Here is a 21236-nt window from a genome sequence, read left to right as displayed (position 1 = left end):
ATAATTCAGTGATAGATCATGAAGGGCACATAGTAGTAGATGATCAGTTGGCTTGGCAACATTGTTTGGATCTTTCTTCCCCACTCCTATGCTCCAGCACCAGGGCATTGTGGGAGTCTCTCTGCCTGGCTGGAGAAGGGATGCAGGAGAGCTGGCGGAGGCAACGATCTGGTTTCTGGGTATAAATAAGTTACGGCTTTATAGCTCTATGTGAAGGGCACGGTGTGTGCCAACCAGCCCAGCAGGCGTGTGAACTGTACCCTCCCTGGGGTAATCAATGGCTAACGTGCTTTTAACCCCAGCCTGCGCACAGTCCTGTGATGCCTGAACCTCAGGTCCAGTGGTGGGCAGGGCACCTGCATTCACAGAGACGGAAGAGAGTATGGGAGCCAATTTTTCTCCCCAGATCCTGAAAAGCAACGTGGTGCTCCCATATCTGAGCCTGTTGGCTCGGCTTCTTGTTTCTTGATAGGTAAAGCAGGTTTAAACGTGCCTTACCCTCCTGACAGTAAGATTTTTGTCTGACCCCCATTCCCACTGGAGTAACCCTTGCATGTTTTCTATCCCTCTGTAAGTGGCCACTCCTGTTTCCTCTTCCCCAGGCTACTGTCAATGCTATTGTATGCCCAGCTCTAAGCACTGCTTCTGACCAGCCCAACAGAGCCTAGGCAAAGCAGATCAGAGACTGGGAGATACAGCCTCCCTTCTCACCTGTCCCTGTGGGCACTGTGACCCTGTGGGCTCTGTTCCCTGCACATAGCCCCTCCTGGATAACAACAGGAAACTCACCTTCCTGCCTGTTGCATCCAGTGACTGTGTTTCCACCCCAGGCCCTTTGCATATGCCCTTTCCTTAGTGGCAAATGCTCTTCCTAAGCCTGCCTTTGCTCCTGTTCCTCCCTCTCTGGCAGGACATCCCGGCAGATCACTTTAGACCGTGCCCCTCCACTGCTTTATCCTATCCAGTCCTTATCACACGTTTTTCTCTCCGTTCTGCCTCATACCCCACCATATTCTTAGCTCTTATTCTCCTCATGTTATATAAACATAGAGAAAGAGAATGGGTAATTACCAGTAATAAATGGCAGCGTGGAGCAGGGCCACAGGCTGTTACTCTGGAAGCAGATGGAGCTGTTCAGTGCACAGCCTGTACAGCAGTACATTGTGGCCGCAGGGTCCAGGCCATCACAGATCTGCCATTTTGCCTGGTAAGATCTGTGGTAGACTTTAGATGGTGCCACGTAAAACAAATGGAGGAATGAATGCACACCACATGTGCGTGCACATGCATGCACGCATACAGACACACATATACACTGTGTGTGTGTGTGTGTGTGTGTGTGTGTGTGTGTGTGTGTGTGTGAGACCCATCACAGACCCTTCTACTGAGGTGGAGGAGAGACAGCAGAGCAGATGTTATTGCCTCGGACCCCTCTGTGCCTCCCTCTGTCCCCATGTTTGCTGTCCTCCGCTCATCTCCACCTTTAATTAGCATTCCTTGTTCATGATCTTTTCATGACAGGGTGGATATTATTTTCTCTGAAAAGCCTTCCTGACCCCTGACCCTGTAGCCAAGCGCCACCCAGTAGAAGGGTCCATGGCCAGGACAATAAGTTTCTTTGTTTTGTCTCTTTTCTACTTTCCCTTTCTTTTTGGCAACCTCATGTAACCTAGGCTCACCTATAATGAACTCAAACTTCTGATCCTCCTGCTTCTGCCTCCCCAGTGCTAGAATTACTGTAAGTCTGACTCTGCCCAGTTTAGGAGGTGCTGGGGGGTGGAACCCCAGGCACACATAACGAGCAAACATTCTACCAACTCAGCTACATTCCCAGATGAGATGCTTCTTCTCGCCTACCCCGGTGCCAGGCACACGGGAACCACTGGAAAGGGATGTGGACTGGCTGCCCTCCTATCTCTCAACAGGCCTATCAAAACTCCAGAAAGAGCGGGGAGCCAATGGCAACCTCTGACCCGGCCCACACACACCTGCTGTCCGGCCTGTCCCTCCTCCCTCCCTTTCTGGGTGGCTTCCCAGATGGTGAGAAATCGGGCAGCCTGGGCCTCTCTCTGCCTGTAGACCTCTTCTCACCCCACAGCATTTTCTTTGTCTTCCTTTTGTTTCTTCCCTCAAGCTGAATCCCCTCCCCCTGCCTGGTGAATGCAAACAGAAAAGAAAATAAAAAGGCCACCTAGCTACATCAACAGTGAGAAATCACCCATTTAAGAAGTAATTGCTGCTGCGGTGTTGTCCGAGCCTGAGTCACCACAGGCAATCAAGCTGTGGCCTGGGACTCCTAGGCTTCCGGGCTGACTTCAGTGCTGAAACTCAGGACATCATTGTTCCCATAGGCACAATGGAGGGGATGGTTTCAGCCCCCAGAGACTGCCTCTGGGGGCTGGAACTCAAGAGTGACAGTAGGACACAGCTGTGTCATCAGGCTGTCAATGGGGCCCTGCCTTTCCTGCCAGAGGGGACTGAGAAACTCAGTGCCAAGAGCCTCCATTTGGGAGGCCTTAGGGCAGGTGTCTAGAGACACCATAGAAAGTGCTGCAGTGCTCCTTTAGGAACTAGGCCACGGTTCTAGTCCCCACATTTCCTTTATAGATTGTAAAACTGAGGTTCTAAAGGGTGGTGGGGATTGACCAAAGTCTCCCATACAGTTCCAGGCATCCCAGATGGACCTCTTGCCTGGACTCCAGTGGCCAACTGCTCTTGGGCTCGCAAGCCTCATGAATCTCCAGCCAGCGTCTCTGTGCTAAGCACCTTCTGAAGGGCATTCATTGCCTTGCTGCCTTCCTTCCTCAGAGTCAAGGCAGACATGCAGTGTAGGCCTTGTGTCACTTCCTCAGATACACACGTAAAGCCCTTGGGTTACAGTAGCCCCTCCAGGCTTTCCTATTTTCCCATTTTCTAAGTAAGATCTTTGGTAAATTGTGGGGGACTTGCTAGCCTTCCAGAGGGGATGATTCAATTAAGGAAGGGGGGTGTGGGGGAGTGAGGGCTGGAAGAAACCTGTGATGTCTTTTCAGGGAAGCTGGGTTGTCAAGGAGACAAGAGGGCAGCCTTCCTGGCCCAGAGGGTGCTCCAGCTGCCCACCTGCCCAGATCCCATGCTGAGGGGGGATTTTGGAGACACCAGGAAGAACAAGATGAGAAATTGTGTCCTAGACTCAGGCCCACTAATAAAATGGGAAAGTCATTTCAAACAGTTTCACTTTTTCCTTCTAAGAGCTGCTTTTAGAGTGCCTGTGGTGCGGTGGGATTTCCTTACAGTTAATTTGGAGTTTCTGTATTTTTATTTAGGATTCACTGGGGATGAGGGAGATAGCATAATCTTTTCAGGACTTGAGGCCTTTCAAGGGAGCTGTGTAGAGGAGAGCAGTGTTTCAGGGGATCCCTCCTCTCCCCTGAGGACGTGAGTGTCCAGAAGTCATTAACTAAGGAGCCACCAGCTCTGCAAGAACAGACCTAGTGAAATTTGTTTTGGAAAGCTGCCTGCCTTTGGGAGGGGTGTGTGTGTCTCCGTTTCTTCCTGGGTTAAGTGGGGATCACAGTTATTCCCATGCCCCCAGTCACAGACCTCTGACTGTTACCCAGGCTGGAAATAAACAGAAACAGCCAGAGGGCAGTATTCGGGAGACCTTCATGAACCCTTGTGAGTCTATTAAAAACACAGCTGGGAATGTGGCTCAGTTGGTAGAGTGCTCTCATAGCATGCACGGGGGCCTGGGTTCGATCCCCAGCACCACTTAAACTGGGCTTGATGCCCCTCCCCCACCCAGTCCCAGATTAGAGTGGAGAGAGGAGCAGCACGAACAGATATTAAAGGTCACCATCAGCTATTGTAGCTTGAGATCAGAGCTAAACATCCTGTCTTAATCAATCACTCAGTCAACTGGGCCTAGTGCATCCCTGTAGTCTCGGTACAGGGGGTAAAAAGAGGGCTGTGGACACAGCTCAGTAACAGAGCACTTGTCCAGAGCTTTTAAGGTCTTGGATTCCACACAGGCTGTCCAGACCTCCCAGGAACATTCTCACCCTAGGGGTCACCTAAGACTGTTGGAGAACACAGATATTCATGCTATGATTCGTAACAGTAGAAAAGCACAGATATTCACATTATGATTCATAACAGTTATGAAGTAGCAATGAAAATAATTTTATGGCTGGGGAGGGAGTCATCACAACATGACACACTATGTTAAAGGAACACAGCACTAGGAAGGTTGAGAACCACTGCCCTTAGAGTATAATTTATGAGGCCTGGACTAGGGGACTAGTGTCACCTCAGAGAATCCAGGACCCCAGCAGGAGAATGCAGCATTAGGATTTAGCATGGGTGTCTTAGAGCTGGGTGTGCTAGGCTGGCTCCCGATCTAACCCTAGGGCAAAGACCTGGGAAAGGAAAATGCCCACATATGTAAGACTCACCACCACCCCCTGACTCATAGGGCTTTCAGACTCCTAGATGGCAGCTGGGCCATCTGCTCTTTCCTGGGCCAGGAAGGGGCAGACATAGGCCACCAGAGCTCTGAATGGCCTCTCTGTAGGGAGCTAGCTTGAAGAACAGATGGTTAGCCCCTGTTCCCTGCTAAGTCACAAGGTCCTCTTCCTGGGAGAAGAGGCCCCCACAAGTCATCCTGTGTCCTGTGTCAGGAAGAAGCTAATCTAAGGGATTAGCAGATTCCAGAAGAACTGGGTGAGGAGGGGAGAGGTTTGAGCAACTGGGCACAGCCACAGTCCAGACAACCTATGAAAGATAAGCCATCAGCTCCTTAGGGAAGGGTGATGGGGAACAGAGATGTTCAGAGCTACCACACCAGGGAGCTCAGGTCACTTACTGCATAGCTTACCCAGGACGAGGCTGAGGATCAGCATTCTATATGAGGAGTCCAGAGTGCTAAGGTTACTTTTCGTCATCCCCCCTCCCTCTTTCTTGCATCTCCTGCATCTTTCTTGGGCTGCACCTCTTGCCCTGTGCTATCAGGACAGAGTAGATGGTTGGCCAGGTCTTCAGCTGGAAAGGTGGAAGCCAGACTCCCCAGATTCAAGCTGTGATTGAGGCCATTCAACCTGACTCATTCATTTCCCCAAGCATTCCTCATCTGAGCACCTACAGTACACCAAGTGCTGGGGGCATAGGACAGTGTTAAGGCCCAAACTTAACATCTTATCATAAGAGAGACAACGGAATCTGTGTCCAGACTGACATAATACCAAATATTACAGAGGTTCCAAAACAGATGGAGGTCCTTTATGGCTGGCATTGCAACTGAGACCCAGGAGTGTGTGTGTTAGTGGGGAAGGGGTAGTCACATGTCCTACAGGGGAAGCATGGCCAGTCCAAGAAAAGCCAGGAAGACCTTAGTACCATGAGATAGGGTCTTAGAGGCCTCAAACTTCCTTTAAAAAAAAAAAAAAGACAAGCCTTCTTGACCTTGATCCTCCTGCATCTACCTTCCAAGAGCTAGAATGAAGGGGATTTCAGCTTATGCAAAGCTCAGGATAGAATCTAGGACCTCCTGCATGCTAGGCAAGCACTCTAACAATTAGATCACAGCCTGAGTCTCCAAACTTGCTATTTTCAAGGGCGGAATCCAACTGGGAAGAGTGGCCAGGCTAGCACTGAAGAGCCCAGGATGGGCCCACTGATGGCTTCCATAGGAGGTGGCTGTCTGGATGATGACAGAGTCACTGCTTGTCCCAATACTACTAAGGGACCCTCTCAGAAACCCTTGATCTGCCTGGCCTTTTCACCCATCTTTCTATTCACCTGCCTGCCTGCTTGCCTATCTGTCTCTCTGTCTGCTTTGCTCAAGCCATGATAACCCCAGCAAGTGGAACTCCCCCAGCCGACTTTGATCTGGGGCGGCGTTCTCTCCTTCTCAAATGAACTGAGCTCTAAGGGAACTGATTCCCTTAAAGGGTAAAGATCCTGCCAGGGCCCTAGGATTATTTATTCACTGCCCAGTAATAGACTGGAGCACATGCCCTGGCTGAAAAGAAGGGGACTCTGAAGGGATCAGGAGCCTGTTTGTCCCACTTGTGCCGATGAGGTGTTTGACTTGGGGATACCTTCCTGGCAGCATCCTTATCAGGAGGAGTGGGCATGGCAGTCCTCTGGCTATATCCATCACATGTGAAATTGCCAGGCCCTCCAGAGAACAGGCCCTAGGCCTCTATCTTCTTTGAGACCAGGTTTGTTCTCTGACTGAGCTTATTTGCAGGGTTAAGACAACAGACTTCCTTCCGTGTAACTTTAACGTTTTTCAAACATTATTTTCAATGATGGTTCTTAAATGCTTTAACCTCCCCTTTAGCCCACCACCCACCAGAGAAAATAGAAAAGAAAAGATACAGGGTGTGTGGGGTGGGGGTGGGGGGTAGACCTGTTTAAAAATAGCTCTTTGGAGTCTGTGTTGTCTGGAAATCGGTAGTTCAATCCACAAGTTAACAGCGACACTCCCATCTGGTTCCTCCAAGTCCCTAAGGTCCTCAGACCCCCAGGTGTCTCCCATGGACCATCAGTGGCCTGCCTCCTCTCCTCTTGGATCCCTGTCTGTTTCTCCTGTAGCCACAGTTCAGAAAGCTGACTCCCCAGAGCATGTTTCCCATACTGTTCCCAGGCAGCAGTTTCCAAGTGCTTGGCATCAGGACACATTTATTAATAAAATGAGCAAAATAACCAAATGCTTTGGCAGCACCAAAACTTGCCAGGGAAGCCTGAAAGCCCAGAGACACCAGAATGTAGAGGTGGGAGAATGTCTGTGAGAGTCATGGAGGCTGTGTCCCTGACCAGTGGTGTCATACTTTCTGAATCCACAGCTTTGGGAGCATCTCCGTAATTTGGCACCATGGCGGATGGGAAGGTGCTCACTGTGACGGGGTCAGGGTGGCTTAAAAAATGGCCACTTGGGCAACAGTCTCACCCAATTGTCCTTCAGAGTAGGGACCAGTCCAGAAACCCCAGCCTAGTGCGACAAGGCAGGTTGGCACAGGTGCTGGGGATGTGCACTGTACACTGAGCAATGCACCTGTGTTACCTACAGGGGTCACCTGCCATTCCAGTGTTGCCCCTGCTCCTGACTGGTTGTGTGGTCTTGGCACCTGATCTGTAGGCTCCTCATCTCTAAGTCTCCTGATGGCTGGGTCCCCCAACCTCATAAGCTCCACACCTCCTCCAAATGCCCTTATTGGGCTTTCCCACCTCTAAGAGTCCTGATCCTGCAGCTCTCTTTTGTCAAATCCCTTGACCTAGGACTTGTTTTCCAACCTCCAATTTCCCCAACTCTACTTGTCTCTGCACTGCAAACACAGCAAGTTCATTCTTGGTTCTCAGAACCAGCTTCTCCACAAACAATTTATCACATGCTTTCCCTGTGTATGCCAGGAGTCAGGCGAGCCCCAGGGAGCCACCCCTTTAACATCAACGCTTTCCCTTTCTTCAGAGTAATGAAGGCTGCACCAATGGATACCTACAGCCAAAGTCCAGATCTAGGTAACGTTTGCAGGAGTCCATTAGTCAGCCAGTCCCCAGTGCAGTCCTTGGAGTTGATGCTACTCCAGTTATTAGGACAATTCACAGAGAGGGACACTGAGGCTCAGCTACAGGAAGTGATGTGCCCTACCGCACAGATGGTGGTGGCTGGGATCCATTCAGTCGCTTGGTCCAGTGCCCAGAGCATCATAAATACTCATTAATTTGTGGTCATCTTTTGCATGGGCTCAGTCCATGACTGTCTTTGGAAAAGAGATGTCCCTGCACATTCTGCCCCGCCCCATACTACAGGAAGTGCCCAGCTGCCTGATGGATTTCTAGCCAGGCTTGGCATCTCGAGCACCGTTAGCTGCCTTTCCAGGCCTCCCCCAGGAGCATTCTGGGAGCTGGATCCAGCCAGGCTCCTTAGCCCCAGGAACACCCACTGGGCCCACGCATTCATCCGCTTTACCCTGAGCTCTGGAAATTCTCGCCAGGTGCAGAGGGAAATGGAACGGGCGGTCTGTTTCCTCGGCTGGCGCCTGAGCGTTCCAGTTCACACGTAGGGCTTTTCTTAGAGCGGGTGTCACTTACTCTAGCAGCAAGCAGAGCTTCAACAGAGAGAGGGTTCCAGACGCTGGGACAGGACCTGAGTGCATCGTCTCCTTCGTGTTCCCAGCAGCCCTACTCAGGAAGGGTCGGTCATTCAGTCCATTTTGCATCCTAGAAAAATTAAGACCAGAGACAAAACAACCTGGCAATACAGGAGAGCTGACATTCCTCGAGGGCTTCTTCCCGCTATCCTAACCTTTATCCATCCATTCCTTTAATCCACGTGGAAGATGAGTCATTGCCCCAGATCATACAGGAAAGCTTGGAGAATTCAAAGCCCGGTCTGTGTGCTTTCAAAACAATTCTTTCTGCTCTAAATGTCAGCATTTGGGAACTGCGTGGTTTCTCTTAGTCTTTGGAACCCCGTCGACAGGTGTGATCCAGATGTTCCCTTGTGGGATCCCTGAAGCACATGGAGTTGGAACCTCCACTTGCTGGATGAGCGTGGGCAGCATCTCCCGTCTGTGCTTCCCCTTAACCAGAAAGAAGGAAGGGTGAACTTCCTCTGCTTTATGTCCTTGTGAGAAACTGCCTAGAGGGAAAGCTCACCTGTGGGTACCTCTGCAGGTCCTAAGGAGGATTTGGAGGGTAAGTTTGCTCATCTGACCCCTGTGGTCCTACTCTGGGTCACTCACTGTCACCATTATTCCAAGTTAGGTTCATGTAGCAAACACTGGGAACATGTATCCTCAGTGTACCAGGGTCCAAGGTGCAGCAAGAAACAAGGTCCAAGAAACCAAATGACTGCCCATCCAACAGACATTTGTGAGAGACTCCTATGGTGAAGCCACTTGGACCATACCCAGCTGATCCTACTGGGACCTCTCCAAAGCAGTTCTCCCTCCTAAACCTCCCCTGTCCTCTGAGACCCAAGGTCATCCCTAAGAAGCCGTCACCCCAGCTTAGATCTCCTGGCATCTTTCCTTGGGATCTCCTCCTGGCTTTGGGAAAAGCCTAGAGAGTGGACTAGAGCCTTCCATGTGCATACGGAGCCAAACTGCTGTACAGGGACTCCAGCCCCAGCTCTGTCCTTTTTGCTTTGAGCCTGGAACCCAGGAAGGTCCCCACAAGTGACCGAGAACATCAGCAATCATTACCAGGGATAATATGATATAACAAATTCCTTTGGCAGGATCAACCTTTATCTGAAGATCAACAGATTTATTAAGACCAAGAACCAACTGAATTATTTTAAAAATATTCCTTGCAGAGAAACTTGGAGGGTAGCTTTGTATAGATTCAAAATGGATATGCTAGGCTCTCAAGCATCTACTTGAGAAACATTCAAAGGGACTGAGACAAAGACTCCGTGTTCTCTGGCCACTTCCAGGGAAGGGCAGGGTTATACTGCCTGTAGGTTATACCTACACATGGGTAGTTGGACCCAGGTTAGACACGGCTCAATCTGGTCTAGTCATTTCTTTTTTCCCTAGGAAGACCAGCTGAGGTGGAATTCAGTCATGCCCAAGATTGTCCTACTTAGCTGCCTTGGCTGGGAAAGCTAAAAGGGGTCCCCTTTGCTAAACCAGCTTAAGCGAGTTTTTTTGACTCATGACTCAGGAGGTGACCAATATGCCTTGCCTCCATGGAGAACAGAAAGACTCTGGGGCTCCATCCTACAGACCTAAGTGGTCAGAGCCAACACCAGGAATGCCATGGGACAGAGATGGCACTGTGACCCAGGGAGTTGGCCTCTTCACTGTTGGGCTGCCATGATGTCTTCCAATTGAATGTGACTGTCATCATCTTACATCAGAGGATCTGTGCTGGCCTGCGAGAGAAACTCAGGAGGTCAGGTATGCTACCATTGTCTTATGGAGGGAAGATGGGACTCATGGGGACAGGAGACACTCAAGCCTTCACCTCCTTGACGTGCTGGTTACCACTAAGAGGTAAACAACGTCTGAGGAGAGTCCCCTGCAGTGCTGTTGAGACAGGAGGTAACAACCCTTGGACAATAAGGTGCCACCCATGGTAGATCATAAGCACATCAGGTAGCACACTAACTCCTCCCCTGAATGGACCAGTAACTCTCCACTGGGCTGGGGGAGCACAAACAAACAAAACAATATCAGCAACAACAACAAGCTTCATATGGATTTCTTATTGGCTTGGTTCACAGCGCCCTCGAAATGGACCAATCTCAATGAAGATGACTTAGTAAAGTCTCGTCTAATTCCTGCTACAAGATCCAAAACCATTGAACCTGGCTATAACTAAGTGTCTCCCCTGGAGTCCTGGAACTCTGGAGTTCTTCTCACTGTCCCTTAATACATCTGTTCTCTGTCTCTCTCTGTCTCTCTGTCTCTGTCTCCCCCCACCCCCCGCCTCTCTCTCTGTTTACTCCTTGTCTGCATTTCCTTACTCTTCTTGGGCTTGAGATAACTCAAAGCTACTGATTCAGGATGGCTTTGGTGTCCTGTCTTTCTACTACCTCAGCTCCCTGACATAAGATGACCAAGAGTCGAGAATGTCTCATTCAAAGAACCCACATCAGTGAAGCTGCCTGAGTCACCCATACTTCTGTAGGCAACCCCAATAACCCAATGGCCCATCAAGGGGAACTGGGATCTAATCCTTGCTTTGGTCTCCCTATCTGGAATGAGCAGACATTTATTTATATCTCCCACATGAAAAGCTCCAGAACACACCATAGCTAGACACAGAGGATGCTTGCTTAGCTCTACAAGGGCCGGAGCCATGTCTCCAAGAGTGACTCTAAGCAGAAGTGCTTCAAGCTCACCTACGTGGTGGCAGCAGTCACCTCAGCGGAAGGACTATCACACCCACCTGAAGGGACAGCTCATGGAAGCCAGCCCCTAGGCTAGTGTCATCTTTGTTCAGCACTGTTAGTTCTCCCCCTACCAGTTCACTGTCTAGTCTTCACTTAAGCCACAATTGGTGTCTTCACCACTGCCCTACTCAGCGTCCCTACATTCCCACATTCCACAACCATGGGGCTCTGTTACCCTTAGGGCAGCTCTGAAATCCTTCCTGGTACACATTGACAGCAGGGAGCAGAAGTGTGGGGCTGATGTGAGTGGGACAAAAAGGGAAAGCAAACTTGCAAGGCTTTGTCAGGTTCTCCAAGCCTGGCCTTGAGTCTGACCAACACTACAGACACCCACAGGCTTATTATAGGCCAGAAGACATCCATTGGCTCAGAGGAATCCAGCTACTCACTGAGCACACCCCTCCTCTCCCCGAAATGAGACTGAGCACTGTGAAGCAGTGCGTTGAGGCCCACCTGGCACGGTTGCCACCACCGGCTGTATATAGAGATGTGTTCACACGGGAAGCTGCACAGGGGAAGCCGCGCCATTCCCAAGTGGTGGGGAGAACAGGCTGGGGAGCCAGGCGGGCTTGTTGCCCGCCCTGCTCTCGGCCTCCTTTTCCTCTGCCGAGGATGGAAGTGCGCCTTGGGGGTTCTGAAGTGGGTGAGCAAAACCAGCTGGGTGCTTAGAACTCGCAGGCTCCCCCTGGACTGACTTCCTTATCCCTGCTCCACACAGGAGGAAATGAAAGTCGTTTTCTTAGACCACAGGAGAAAAGAAAGGAAGAGAGGTTTTATTTAGACCGTGCTCAAATCTTCAGAGATACCATGTTTGAAAGTCACAGGAAAGCAAGGCCTTTGTGCACTGCGCCTCACACATCCAGCAAAGGCAGAGTGAAGCTGAGGGAAGGGAGTGGGCGCTCCATCTTCTGAACACGTCTTCATGCTTTCTAGACTCTGCCTAAGGGTCCCTGGGTTTCCTTGTGACATCCAAGCTGGTTGCCATGGGGACCAGGTTGCTGAAATGTCCATCAGGAGACAGTGATAAAGAGTCTGGTTCAGTTCAGAGACTGGAAAATGGGGCACCCTGTAAGGTCTGCCAAATGTCTCTTCCCCGGACACTAAGTACACAGATGCACACAGTGGCAGTGCCCCATGGGAACTCCCAGCTTGCCAGGCTCAGCTGTGATCTGATAACATGGATTTGAGGGCACATGGTAGCGTCTGAGGTATCCCCATAGAAATGTGGGGACAGACTTCTCTGCAATGGACTTCATCTGAGACCCTGCACAGGGGCAAGAATGAGTTCCCTACTCCCTGCTTCTGACATTGCCATAGAAAGAAGTGGAAAAGGAGCTATCTCAAAACAAACAAACAAACTAACTAACTAACTAACTAACTAACTAACTAACTAACTAACAATAATAAAATCCAAACTGAGTCTGTGCTCCCAGTGGTCTGCCTATGGGTGAGGTTATACTCTATTCCCAGCAGCAGGCAAGTCCTGGATTCTCACAGGGCTCTGGCCTCAGGGAACGGTAGCCAGCAGACTGCCTTCCTGTAGAGGTCTCCTGTTACTCCTGTAGCTCCAATGCCTGAGGCCTGTGGAAAGGGAGAAACTTAATGTGACTACTGAGTTAGTGGGGTCCTTATTACCATGTGAGGCCCTTCTCAAGACAGAGTGGGACCCAAGCCACACCTGCAGCCTTTTCTTGTCCTAACTAGGCCCACCCTCTTTATTCACCAACATTGGCCCCCTCCACCTCCTTCCCTATTGGGGACACCTGTGCAGGAGGCTCCCCACCTTTCTTCCAATGGGCCCTCTGTAGATCTACAGTTTCGGGTAGAGCTGGGTGTTTACCCCAAGGAGGGAGGGAGAGGCAAGGGACAGTGTGAGAACATGGGAAGAGAAAGGGAGGTCTTACTCTGGAGTCTGGTTGAAGCTTCTCACTACCAGAGATGCAAAAATGTCAGAGCAATTTACAGCTGATCAAGGCCTTTCTTTCTCCCTTTATAGTTGAAGACTTGCAATAGGACTTGGTCCAACCTCCCTGTGCAACCACAGTGACTCCTGGTTTTATTTCAGCAGATTATAATCCCAAGGTACCTGCAGAGCTCTGAAAACACCAAAAAGGAGCCATGAACATATTGTGTATGGCTGAGGCTAAGACACGTAATTGCCCTCTCCTTTGAGGAGCCTTGTGCCCACATTTGGGCCTGTCTTGTTCTCCCCATGACTGTCTCCTGTCTTTGAATCTATGTCAAAAATGTCTTTTAAAGTCAGATATAGTGGCACACATCTTTAATCCCAGTGCCCGAGAGGCAGAGGTAAGTGGATCTTACCAGGGTCAGCCTGGTCTCCAGAGAGAGTTCCAGGACAGCCAGGCCTGCACAGAGAAACCCTGTCTTGAAAACCAAAGAGCAGCAATAGTTAAAGAAAAGCATCTTTTAACGAATCCTGCATCTTCTTTGAGAAGCCGGTACCTGTGTTTCATGTGTGCCTTAGTTTTTCCCTGAGTATTTTTCTATTTTCAATAAATCCCAACTTAGCATCACACTGGCTAAGCCCAAAGTTCTTTCCTGTGCCAAAGCCAAGAATCCTGGGCTTGCCTGAGTGGAGATCCCTAAGAGATTAAAGGAACGCCTCAGGACGCCTCTATGCCCTCCCCACCGACAGCCACAGTAGGCTTATCAAAAGGATTAAACTTGGGATAAATACCTGGCACCAAATAAATACTATAGAAATCGTGTTGTGAAATTAAAAATGGGAGAGGGAGGGAAAGAAACCTCACAGCAGTTTTTCAGGAAGGTGGGGTATTGGACTCAGAGAGGTGAGTTAATATACCTGAGGACACACAGCGTGTACATGGCAAGGCTAAGAACTTAGTAAACACCGAGTTCTTGTCAGAACTGCCAGTCTCCGAGGCAGCAGAGGACTGTAGGAACCCTACTGAAATGACAGAGTCCAAGTCCTGTCAGAGGCCTGTCTCAGGAAATGGTTGGGCCTTGCCTAGGTGAGGAAAGGCTGGCTCTAGTTGGGGAAGAAGGAAGACAATTGGACACCTAGCCAAGGCTCACCAAGATCCCAGAATCCCAAATTCTTATTCCAGCTAAGTCCAAGGGAAGGAATGGCCCTGTTCTTTCTGTCTAGTTAGACTTTGAACCCCTATAAAAGCCCTAGATTTAATGTGGCCCAACTGGAGGCCTCAGAGAGCTGGCAGCTGCAGTGTTTACTCAATGTCTCCTCCAGACATCTGGGATTGGGGCAGAGGGAGAGAGAGAGCTGGAAGGGGTTCCCTACACAAGATGGCAGTGATAGCAGCAGTTCTTGTTTTGCGTTCTTGTTTTGCAGTTCTGGGACGATCCCTCAACTTTACTGAAATAATGTGGATTATATATACTTGACTCCGTATGTTCTAGAAATGGGGCTGCCAAGTTTCCAACTCTGACCTTAGGCAAGTTTGCCATGAGGTTGTCATGGGGATGAATGAGTGACTGGCCTGCAGTTCTGGGGGTTCATTTGGAGCCTAAGCAGGATGATTGGGATATAGCATCCCCCTTTCTGCCTGGCTTAGTGGCCCAGAAGGATGCTTTCTTGTGTCCCCAGGGGCATTCGCTCTGTCTTCGCAGGTGGTCTAGGGTGGGGAATCACTGGTTAGCAAGTGTCTGCTAGAGACCAGAGGCTTCCTCCTAAGAACTAGCTGGAGGCCATCTGGTCAGAGGGAATGCAAATGGATTCCCCTCTGTGCTCACTGAGGAAGACTTTAGGAAATGATGACCAGTCCTTCTAGGTGGAGAAATCAAAAGAAAAGGGCTCAGTCCATGCCAGGCCAGAAGTGACTGCTGGCTACTGTGACTTCCTGAGGCCACCATAATGGTGATGGTAAGAAGGGGGCACAGAGACCACCCCCCTCCCCCGAGGGAGAGCTGACAAGAGTGCCCAGGGCCACCTCCCTTCCTTTTCTGTAACCTTCCAAGGTGCTGGCTGCCAGCCCAGGCTACCTGAGACCTCCCTGCTAAAGGCTGAGGCTCCTCCTCTACAGTCCCAGAATCAGAGAATAAGCTTGCAGGCGCAGGGGCTCAAGCTTGGCAGGCAGTGTGCTGAGTTCCCAGTACATTATCTCATTTAATTTCATTAGCAAGAACAGCCTTTGAAGCCTGGTGACAGAGCTTTGAAATCCTGGAGCACTTTAGCCCGGCTGCTTTTAATTTGAAAGGAGATTGAAAAGGCTGTGATCACAGAAATTCCCTTCAGGGACAACACCTAGCTGACTCTCTTCAGGGGAGAGGGGACATGGGACAGTGGTGACAGTGGGAGTGGGCAATTCCAGTGACAAAATGTGCTGTTAACTTGCTGTAAACAATCGAAACCATGTGTGTGTGTGTGTGTGTGTGTGTGTGTGTGTGTGTGTGTGTGTACATGCAGATGTGTTTGAGTGCACATGAATGCATACATGTATATATGTGTGTGTTTGTATGTGTTTACACACACAGGCTGCAGTATCTATGAGAGAAGAGACTGAAGCAAATGAAGCTTTCAGCTGCCTCCCGGAAACAGGAAAATGAGGCTCAACACGTCACAGGAGGAGGCAGCCAAATCAAAAGTATCAGAGAGGTTTCAGCAGGGCCAGGAGCTAGGCTGTGTAACATGGTTCTCTTAGCAGAAGCTCTGAAATCTTGCAGAAAATGTGGCCTTCCACCCTGCACATGGATGTCCTGGAGACCCTTCCATTTCTTTCCCGCCAGATGGTGACAGTCTTGTGGGTGAAGTGTGGTTTACTCCCAACCTTGGGTCCAGTCTAGAACTAGAAGGAACCAGAACTTTCAGTATAGCTAGGTTTAGACTTTCTTTCTTCCTTTCTCTCTCTCTCTCTCTCTCTCTCTTTCTTTCTTTCTTTCTTTCTTTCCTTTCTTTCTTTCCTTTCTTTCTTTCTTTCTTTCTTTCTTTCTTTCTTTCGCGTGCATACCCATGTTACCTGCCCAGTTTTGGGGTTCCCTGGAAAATATCTTTGGGTCTGCCCAATGATGTTCTCATGATACCTGGCTGAGTGTCTGGGGTCTATGGAAGAGCCACATATGCTCTGTGCTGGGCATTGGAGCTTAAGGAAGGGAGGGGCATTGAGCTCACAGTGCATGCTAGAGGGGCCAGGAAATAAGGCTGAGAAGGGAGGACCCTTGTTGCTGGGCTGGGTGAGAGGCATTCCCTAGGAATTATGGGAGCTGCTTTTCCATCTACGCAGAAATGTACCAGGGTGGACCCATTACCAGAGAAGAGGCAGCACCCACAGGGAATCCTGGGTAGCTTGTAAGTCATCTGGGACTGGACAATGACCTTCCTGCCCCCTTGTATTATCAGTGCAACGGTCTGAGGAATATTACTGGAAGCCATGTATTTGACTACTTCATTCTGGGATGGTGGTGTTATTTTGGGAAAGTCTGGAACTTTCAAGATGTGGAGTCTTGATTGAAGAAGTAGGTGACTTGGGGGTGAGAGTTTATAACTTCAACTGACTTCCAGTTTGCTCTCTCTGCTTCTTGTCTGTGGTTGAAGACGTGATCTCCTAGCTTTCTGCTCTTACAACCTGCTGCCATGAGAAACTCTTGTCCCCCTGGAACCATACCCCAAACAGACATTTTCGTCTGTATGTCACTTTGGGAGACAGTAGTTTATCCCAGCAACAATAAAATAATGAAAGCAGCTTCTTTTTCATAACCGTGACAAACTCCCCATCAGCAGTGACTTGAGAGAAGAAGATGTGTTTTGATTTGTGGTTTTACAGGGATTTCGGTTTGTCAGGGAGTGGAGACATGGTGGTCCATCCATCTTCAGCGTTTCAGACTGTGTGGCAGTGGGTTTGTTAATTGTGGGTGACTGGAAGCAGAGAAAGCTAGACCAGAATCAGGCTGCTGGTGTAGACAGCTCATTACCTTGCTGAACAGTAAAGCTTATAGGGCATGTTTTTCTTGGGACGGGCTACTTGCCTAAGAAGCCTCTGGGTGAGCTACCCCCAACTCTAGCCGCAAGTCTGTAAAAGGCCTCATGGGTCATGCTCCAAATGTTTGTGGTCTTAAGGGTGAAGAAAGGAATTCTGATTTTGGATTTGGTCACCCAGTAAGTAGCACAGTCAGAGGATTGTGGGATACAGGTGTGGTCTCCTTTGTGGGTCCAGAGGCAGGGGATGATTGGGCTGTCTGGCACCTGAAGCCCTGCCACGATCCCCAGGTCTACTCTGTGGGCTGTTCCCATTCCACTAAGATCAGACCGCAGGCCTCTGCCTCTCCCTCAGTAAGGGCATATCTCCTGCTGAGCATGTCCAGTGCATCCCTACCAAAGGAAGCTGGGCCCCCAGAAGGCTGTTCTCCTCGCAGAGATTCTCCTCAACTCACATGATATTGAAGTGTGGAGGAAGTGACCCCCCCTTCTCAAGGTCACAGATATGTCAGAGGCAGTGCCAGGACTGGATCTCCATCTCTAGACTGCAGTCTTGGGCTGCTTGGCTCCCTGCTCAGCTTGCAGCCCACTGTGGGGCTGGTGTAAGGCCTGGGAACATCAGAGGACAGGTGGCTCTAATTGCTTCCCAGCTCCTCTAATTGCCCACCCTTCTCAGAGGGCCTGAGCTGCACAGGCTGCCTGCTAGCCCTGAGCTTTTTGCTTTCTCAATCTTTGTTACGGAATTGTGCTTTGAAGAGCCTGCTGGCTGTTTGCTTTGAATTTCCCCTGTGGCTCCTCTGCCCCAAATCCTGACAGCTTAGCGTGGGAAGAATGAATTCCTCGAAGCTCCAGCATATGCTAGGGCTGGGGGATACCTGTTCTTCTGAAGGGGGACTAAGCCCTGGACCAATGGTTCACAGGTCCATCACCTGACCCCCGAAGGTCAGCTGGCTTTTCACAGGGGTTGCCAAAGGCTATCAGAAAACATAGAGCCTTATATCACAATTTATAACAGTAGCAAAAATACCAGTTATGAAGTAGCAATGAAGATAATATTATGTTTGGGGGTTATCACAACAAGAAGAATGGTATAAAAGGGTTGCAGCATTAGGAAGGTTGAGAAACACTGCCCTAGACCCACTCCAGAGACACCCAAGCCTCAGTTTGAGGCAGTCATGGTGAGACAGTAGCACCCACACCTGTCTGCATCTGATGAAGTTCTTCCACCATGTCCTGGTGTGGGAGCTCAGCACACGAGAGACAAAGCGAGCATGCCAGCTGGAGCCACCTCCTTTCCCTCCAAAGTGACAAATGCCATTGTGAGGGCCCCGTCCTCAAACCCTCATGGGATCCCAGTCATCTTACCGAACTGTACCTGTGAAACATCAGTATATGAATTTAGGGAGCACACGCTCAGACCTCAGCAGTTTCCAGTGGTGATCAGCCTGGAGCCTGTCACCTTTCCCCTCCCCCAACCGAGGCTCCTCTGAGAGCTTGGAGAAGGACCACACCATTCTTTCACCCAACCTCCTGCAGTCTCCTGAATAGTGGCTGTGAGACATCACGTCCTAGAGCCAGCCCCAGGACTGTGTCCCCTTATTTAGCAAAAGAGACTCTAGAAAGCGGGAAAAGCCAGGGTCACATTCTTCTCTTGAGGCCTCAAAGGAACCAGCCCAGCTGACTCGATTTCGGCCCTGTGTGGTGCACTTGGGGACTTCCGATTTCTAGGGAAGAAGTTTGAGCCACTAAGCATGTGGTCATTTTACAGTCATGCTGAGGAGCAGCTCTGCCCCTCCTTTCTACGGAGACAGGATATCACACCACTGTAACCCTGGCTGTCCTCAGACCCACTCTGTAGACCGGGCTGGCCTCAAACTTGTGGCAATCCTCTTGCCCTCATCTCCAGGCCACTGGGATTACAGGTAAGAGTCACCATGGTGGCAGACGACAGCAACAGGCTGTGCCCGGATTGCATTTTCTCCCTACTTGTGAACAGTGCCAAAGAAAGTGAAGTCCAAAAGGGATGAGGACAAAGAAGAGTCTGTTCCTTGGAGATATATAATATATTATATATATATCCCCCCCCCGGGAGATATGCTTTCTGTATTAAACTTTGACAGCCCCAGTAGTTCCTTTGAAAGTTTAATCTCACCCATCAAAGTAGAGACATTTTTCAAGGAATTCTGGGAACAAAAGCCCCTTCTCATTCAGAGCGATGACCCTTCACTGGCCTCATATTACCAGTCTCTGTTCGGCCTCTCAGATCTGAGGAGTCTCTGCAACCAAGGGCTATACTATGAAGAGATGTGAATGTCTGTCGGAGCATCAGTAGGGAGAAGAAGGTTTAAATAAGGATGGCAAAGCACAGTTTCTCGGCTGAGAAAAGAAATTGATCAGAAGAGGGCAACAATTCAGTTTCGCCAACCACAGAGATTTAAGGATGAGCTCCGGAGGATCCAGGAAAAGCTGGAATGTTACTTCGGCTCCTTAGTAGGCTCGAATGTGTACATGACTCCGGCAGGATCTCAGGGCCTCCCTCCACATTACAAGGATGTTGATGTTTTTATCCTGCGGCTGGAGGGAAGGAAACATTGGCGCCTGTACTCCCCAACGGTGCCCCTGGCACATGAGTCCAGTGTGGAGCCTGAGGACCCGATTGGCACACCAACACATGACTTCCTGCTGAAGCCTGGTGATCTGTTGTACTTCCCCAGAGGGTCCATTCATCAGGCAGAAACTCCTTCAGGCTTGGCCCCCTCTAATCACCTGATGATTAGCACCTACCAGAGCAATCCATAGGGAGATTGCCTTTTAGATTCCATTTTGGGGCTGGTATTTGATTTTGCAAAGGAAGATGTGATGTTAAGGACCAGAATGCCCAGGCGGATGCTCATGAATGTGGAACCCCCAGCCGATGTAACAACGATGGACGTTGAGCGGCTTGCTGAGGACTCTTGCAGACCAGCTCGGGGGCAGAAAAGAACTGCTGTCATGGGGTTGGGGATTTAGCTCAGTGGTAAAGCGCTTGCCTAGGAAGCGCAAGGCCCTGGGTTCGGTCCCCAGCTCCGGAAAAAAAAAAAAAAAGATTTAAAAAAAAAAAAAAGAACTGCTGTCATTGGATATGAAGAAGGACTTCGTCACGCACAAACTGCCCCCTTTCTGTGTGGGAAGTGGAACAGAGACGATGGACCCAGGTGGAAAGTTGCCGAAGTTGAATAGCATAGTAAGACTGCAGTTTAAAGACTGACCACATTGTCCTCATAGTAGGGCCAGGTCAGAATCAATCTGATGAGCTCAACAAAAGATGGTGTACGTCTATCATTTTCTAGAGAATGTGAGACAGACGGACACAATGGAGAAAGAGGTGGAAACAGAGTTGTATGGACTTCGCTTCCCTTTATCCTATGCGGATGCTCTGAAGGAAATCTGGTGCGGGTCACCAATTCATGCTAAGGACCTGAAACGACACAGGTGAAGAAAAGGAGAACCTGGCAGTGTCTCTGACAGAGTCTTTACTCCAAGTGCTCTAATGCCTTTATGAAGAGAATTGTTATTTTCTTCACGCATGCATTCAGTGAAGGAAAGACTTACTTTCTAGGGGAGTGTTCTAATTAGTACTCTGGGTGGAGGTGTGGTTGGTTGCATAGAAGATTAGGAGAAGAAGCTGGTTCACGTCCTCATGGACATGAGAGGGAAAACGGGAAATTATTATACATCCAAGGCTGTGATAAAACAATACTTCAGACAAGTTTATTTAGTCCAGTGTTGTAGAAAAGGCACAACTCCAGTACATGTGTCATATAGAATTATGTCATTAACCTGGCTTCTTTGTCTTGGTTTTTTGGAAAAAAAAAAAAACTCCAAAAATACTTTTTAACAATTAAAACTTAGGAATAAAGTTTTCTTTTTCTTTTTCTTTTTTTTTTTTAAACAATGGGAAGAAAGAGTCACCATGGCAGCCAGTAAATGCCCTTGATTAGATCCTCTGCAGCCGCACCTCAAGCCTGCTGTTGTTTCCCGAGCCAGCATGACTAACAGGACCACTGGCAGGTGTCAGAAACTGCACTGTATTATTCACCCTCTGTGATGTGTGGACTGGAGGTCAGAGGTCATGCTGTCCACAGAAGCTGCCAAAAGTCAACTCAGACTCCAGAACTGTGGACTGCTGCTGACAGCTCTTAGAGACTGGGCCAGTGTCAAGATCTCGGATGAGGTGGGCAGCCTCCAGGCCTGCAGGCAGCCTCCCTGCAACATTCTCAGGAACCCACAGACTGAGGAAGTTTCAATGCTTACTTCCTGCTTTTTTTCAAGGTTCCACTGACCCCAAGAGGCCACACTCATGTCCTGTTGGCTTACTGGGTTCCTTTCAAGCCTCAGTTTCCTTTCTCTGCAAAGTGGGAAGGAATCTGGGATGGGATTATAAGAATAAAAATACATGCA

General features: G+C 49.6%; 1 pseudogene; it reads left to right on the top strand.

Moving 5' to 3' along the window:
• The first annotated feature begins 6856 nt into the window (after nt 1–6856).
• Nucleotides 6857–20326, top strand: LOC116900868 (annotated as a pseudogene).
• Nucleotides 20327–21236: the final 910 nt, after the last annotated feature.

Source organism: Rattus rattus, chromosome 5 (assembly GCF_011064425.1).
Source record: "Rattus rattus isolate New Zealand chromosome 5, Rrattus_CSIRO_v1, whole genome shotgun sequence".
In the NCBI taxonomy this organism is placed as follows: Eukaryota; Metazoa; Chordata; class Mammalia; order Rodentia; family Muridae; genus Rattus; species Rattus rattus.
The sequence above is the reverse complement of the archived record's forward strand: the minus strand, read 5'-3'. Positions and strand labels throughout refer to the sequence as shown.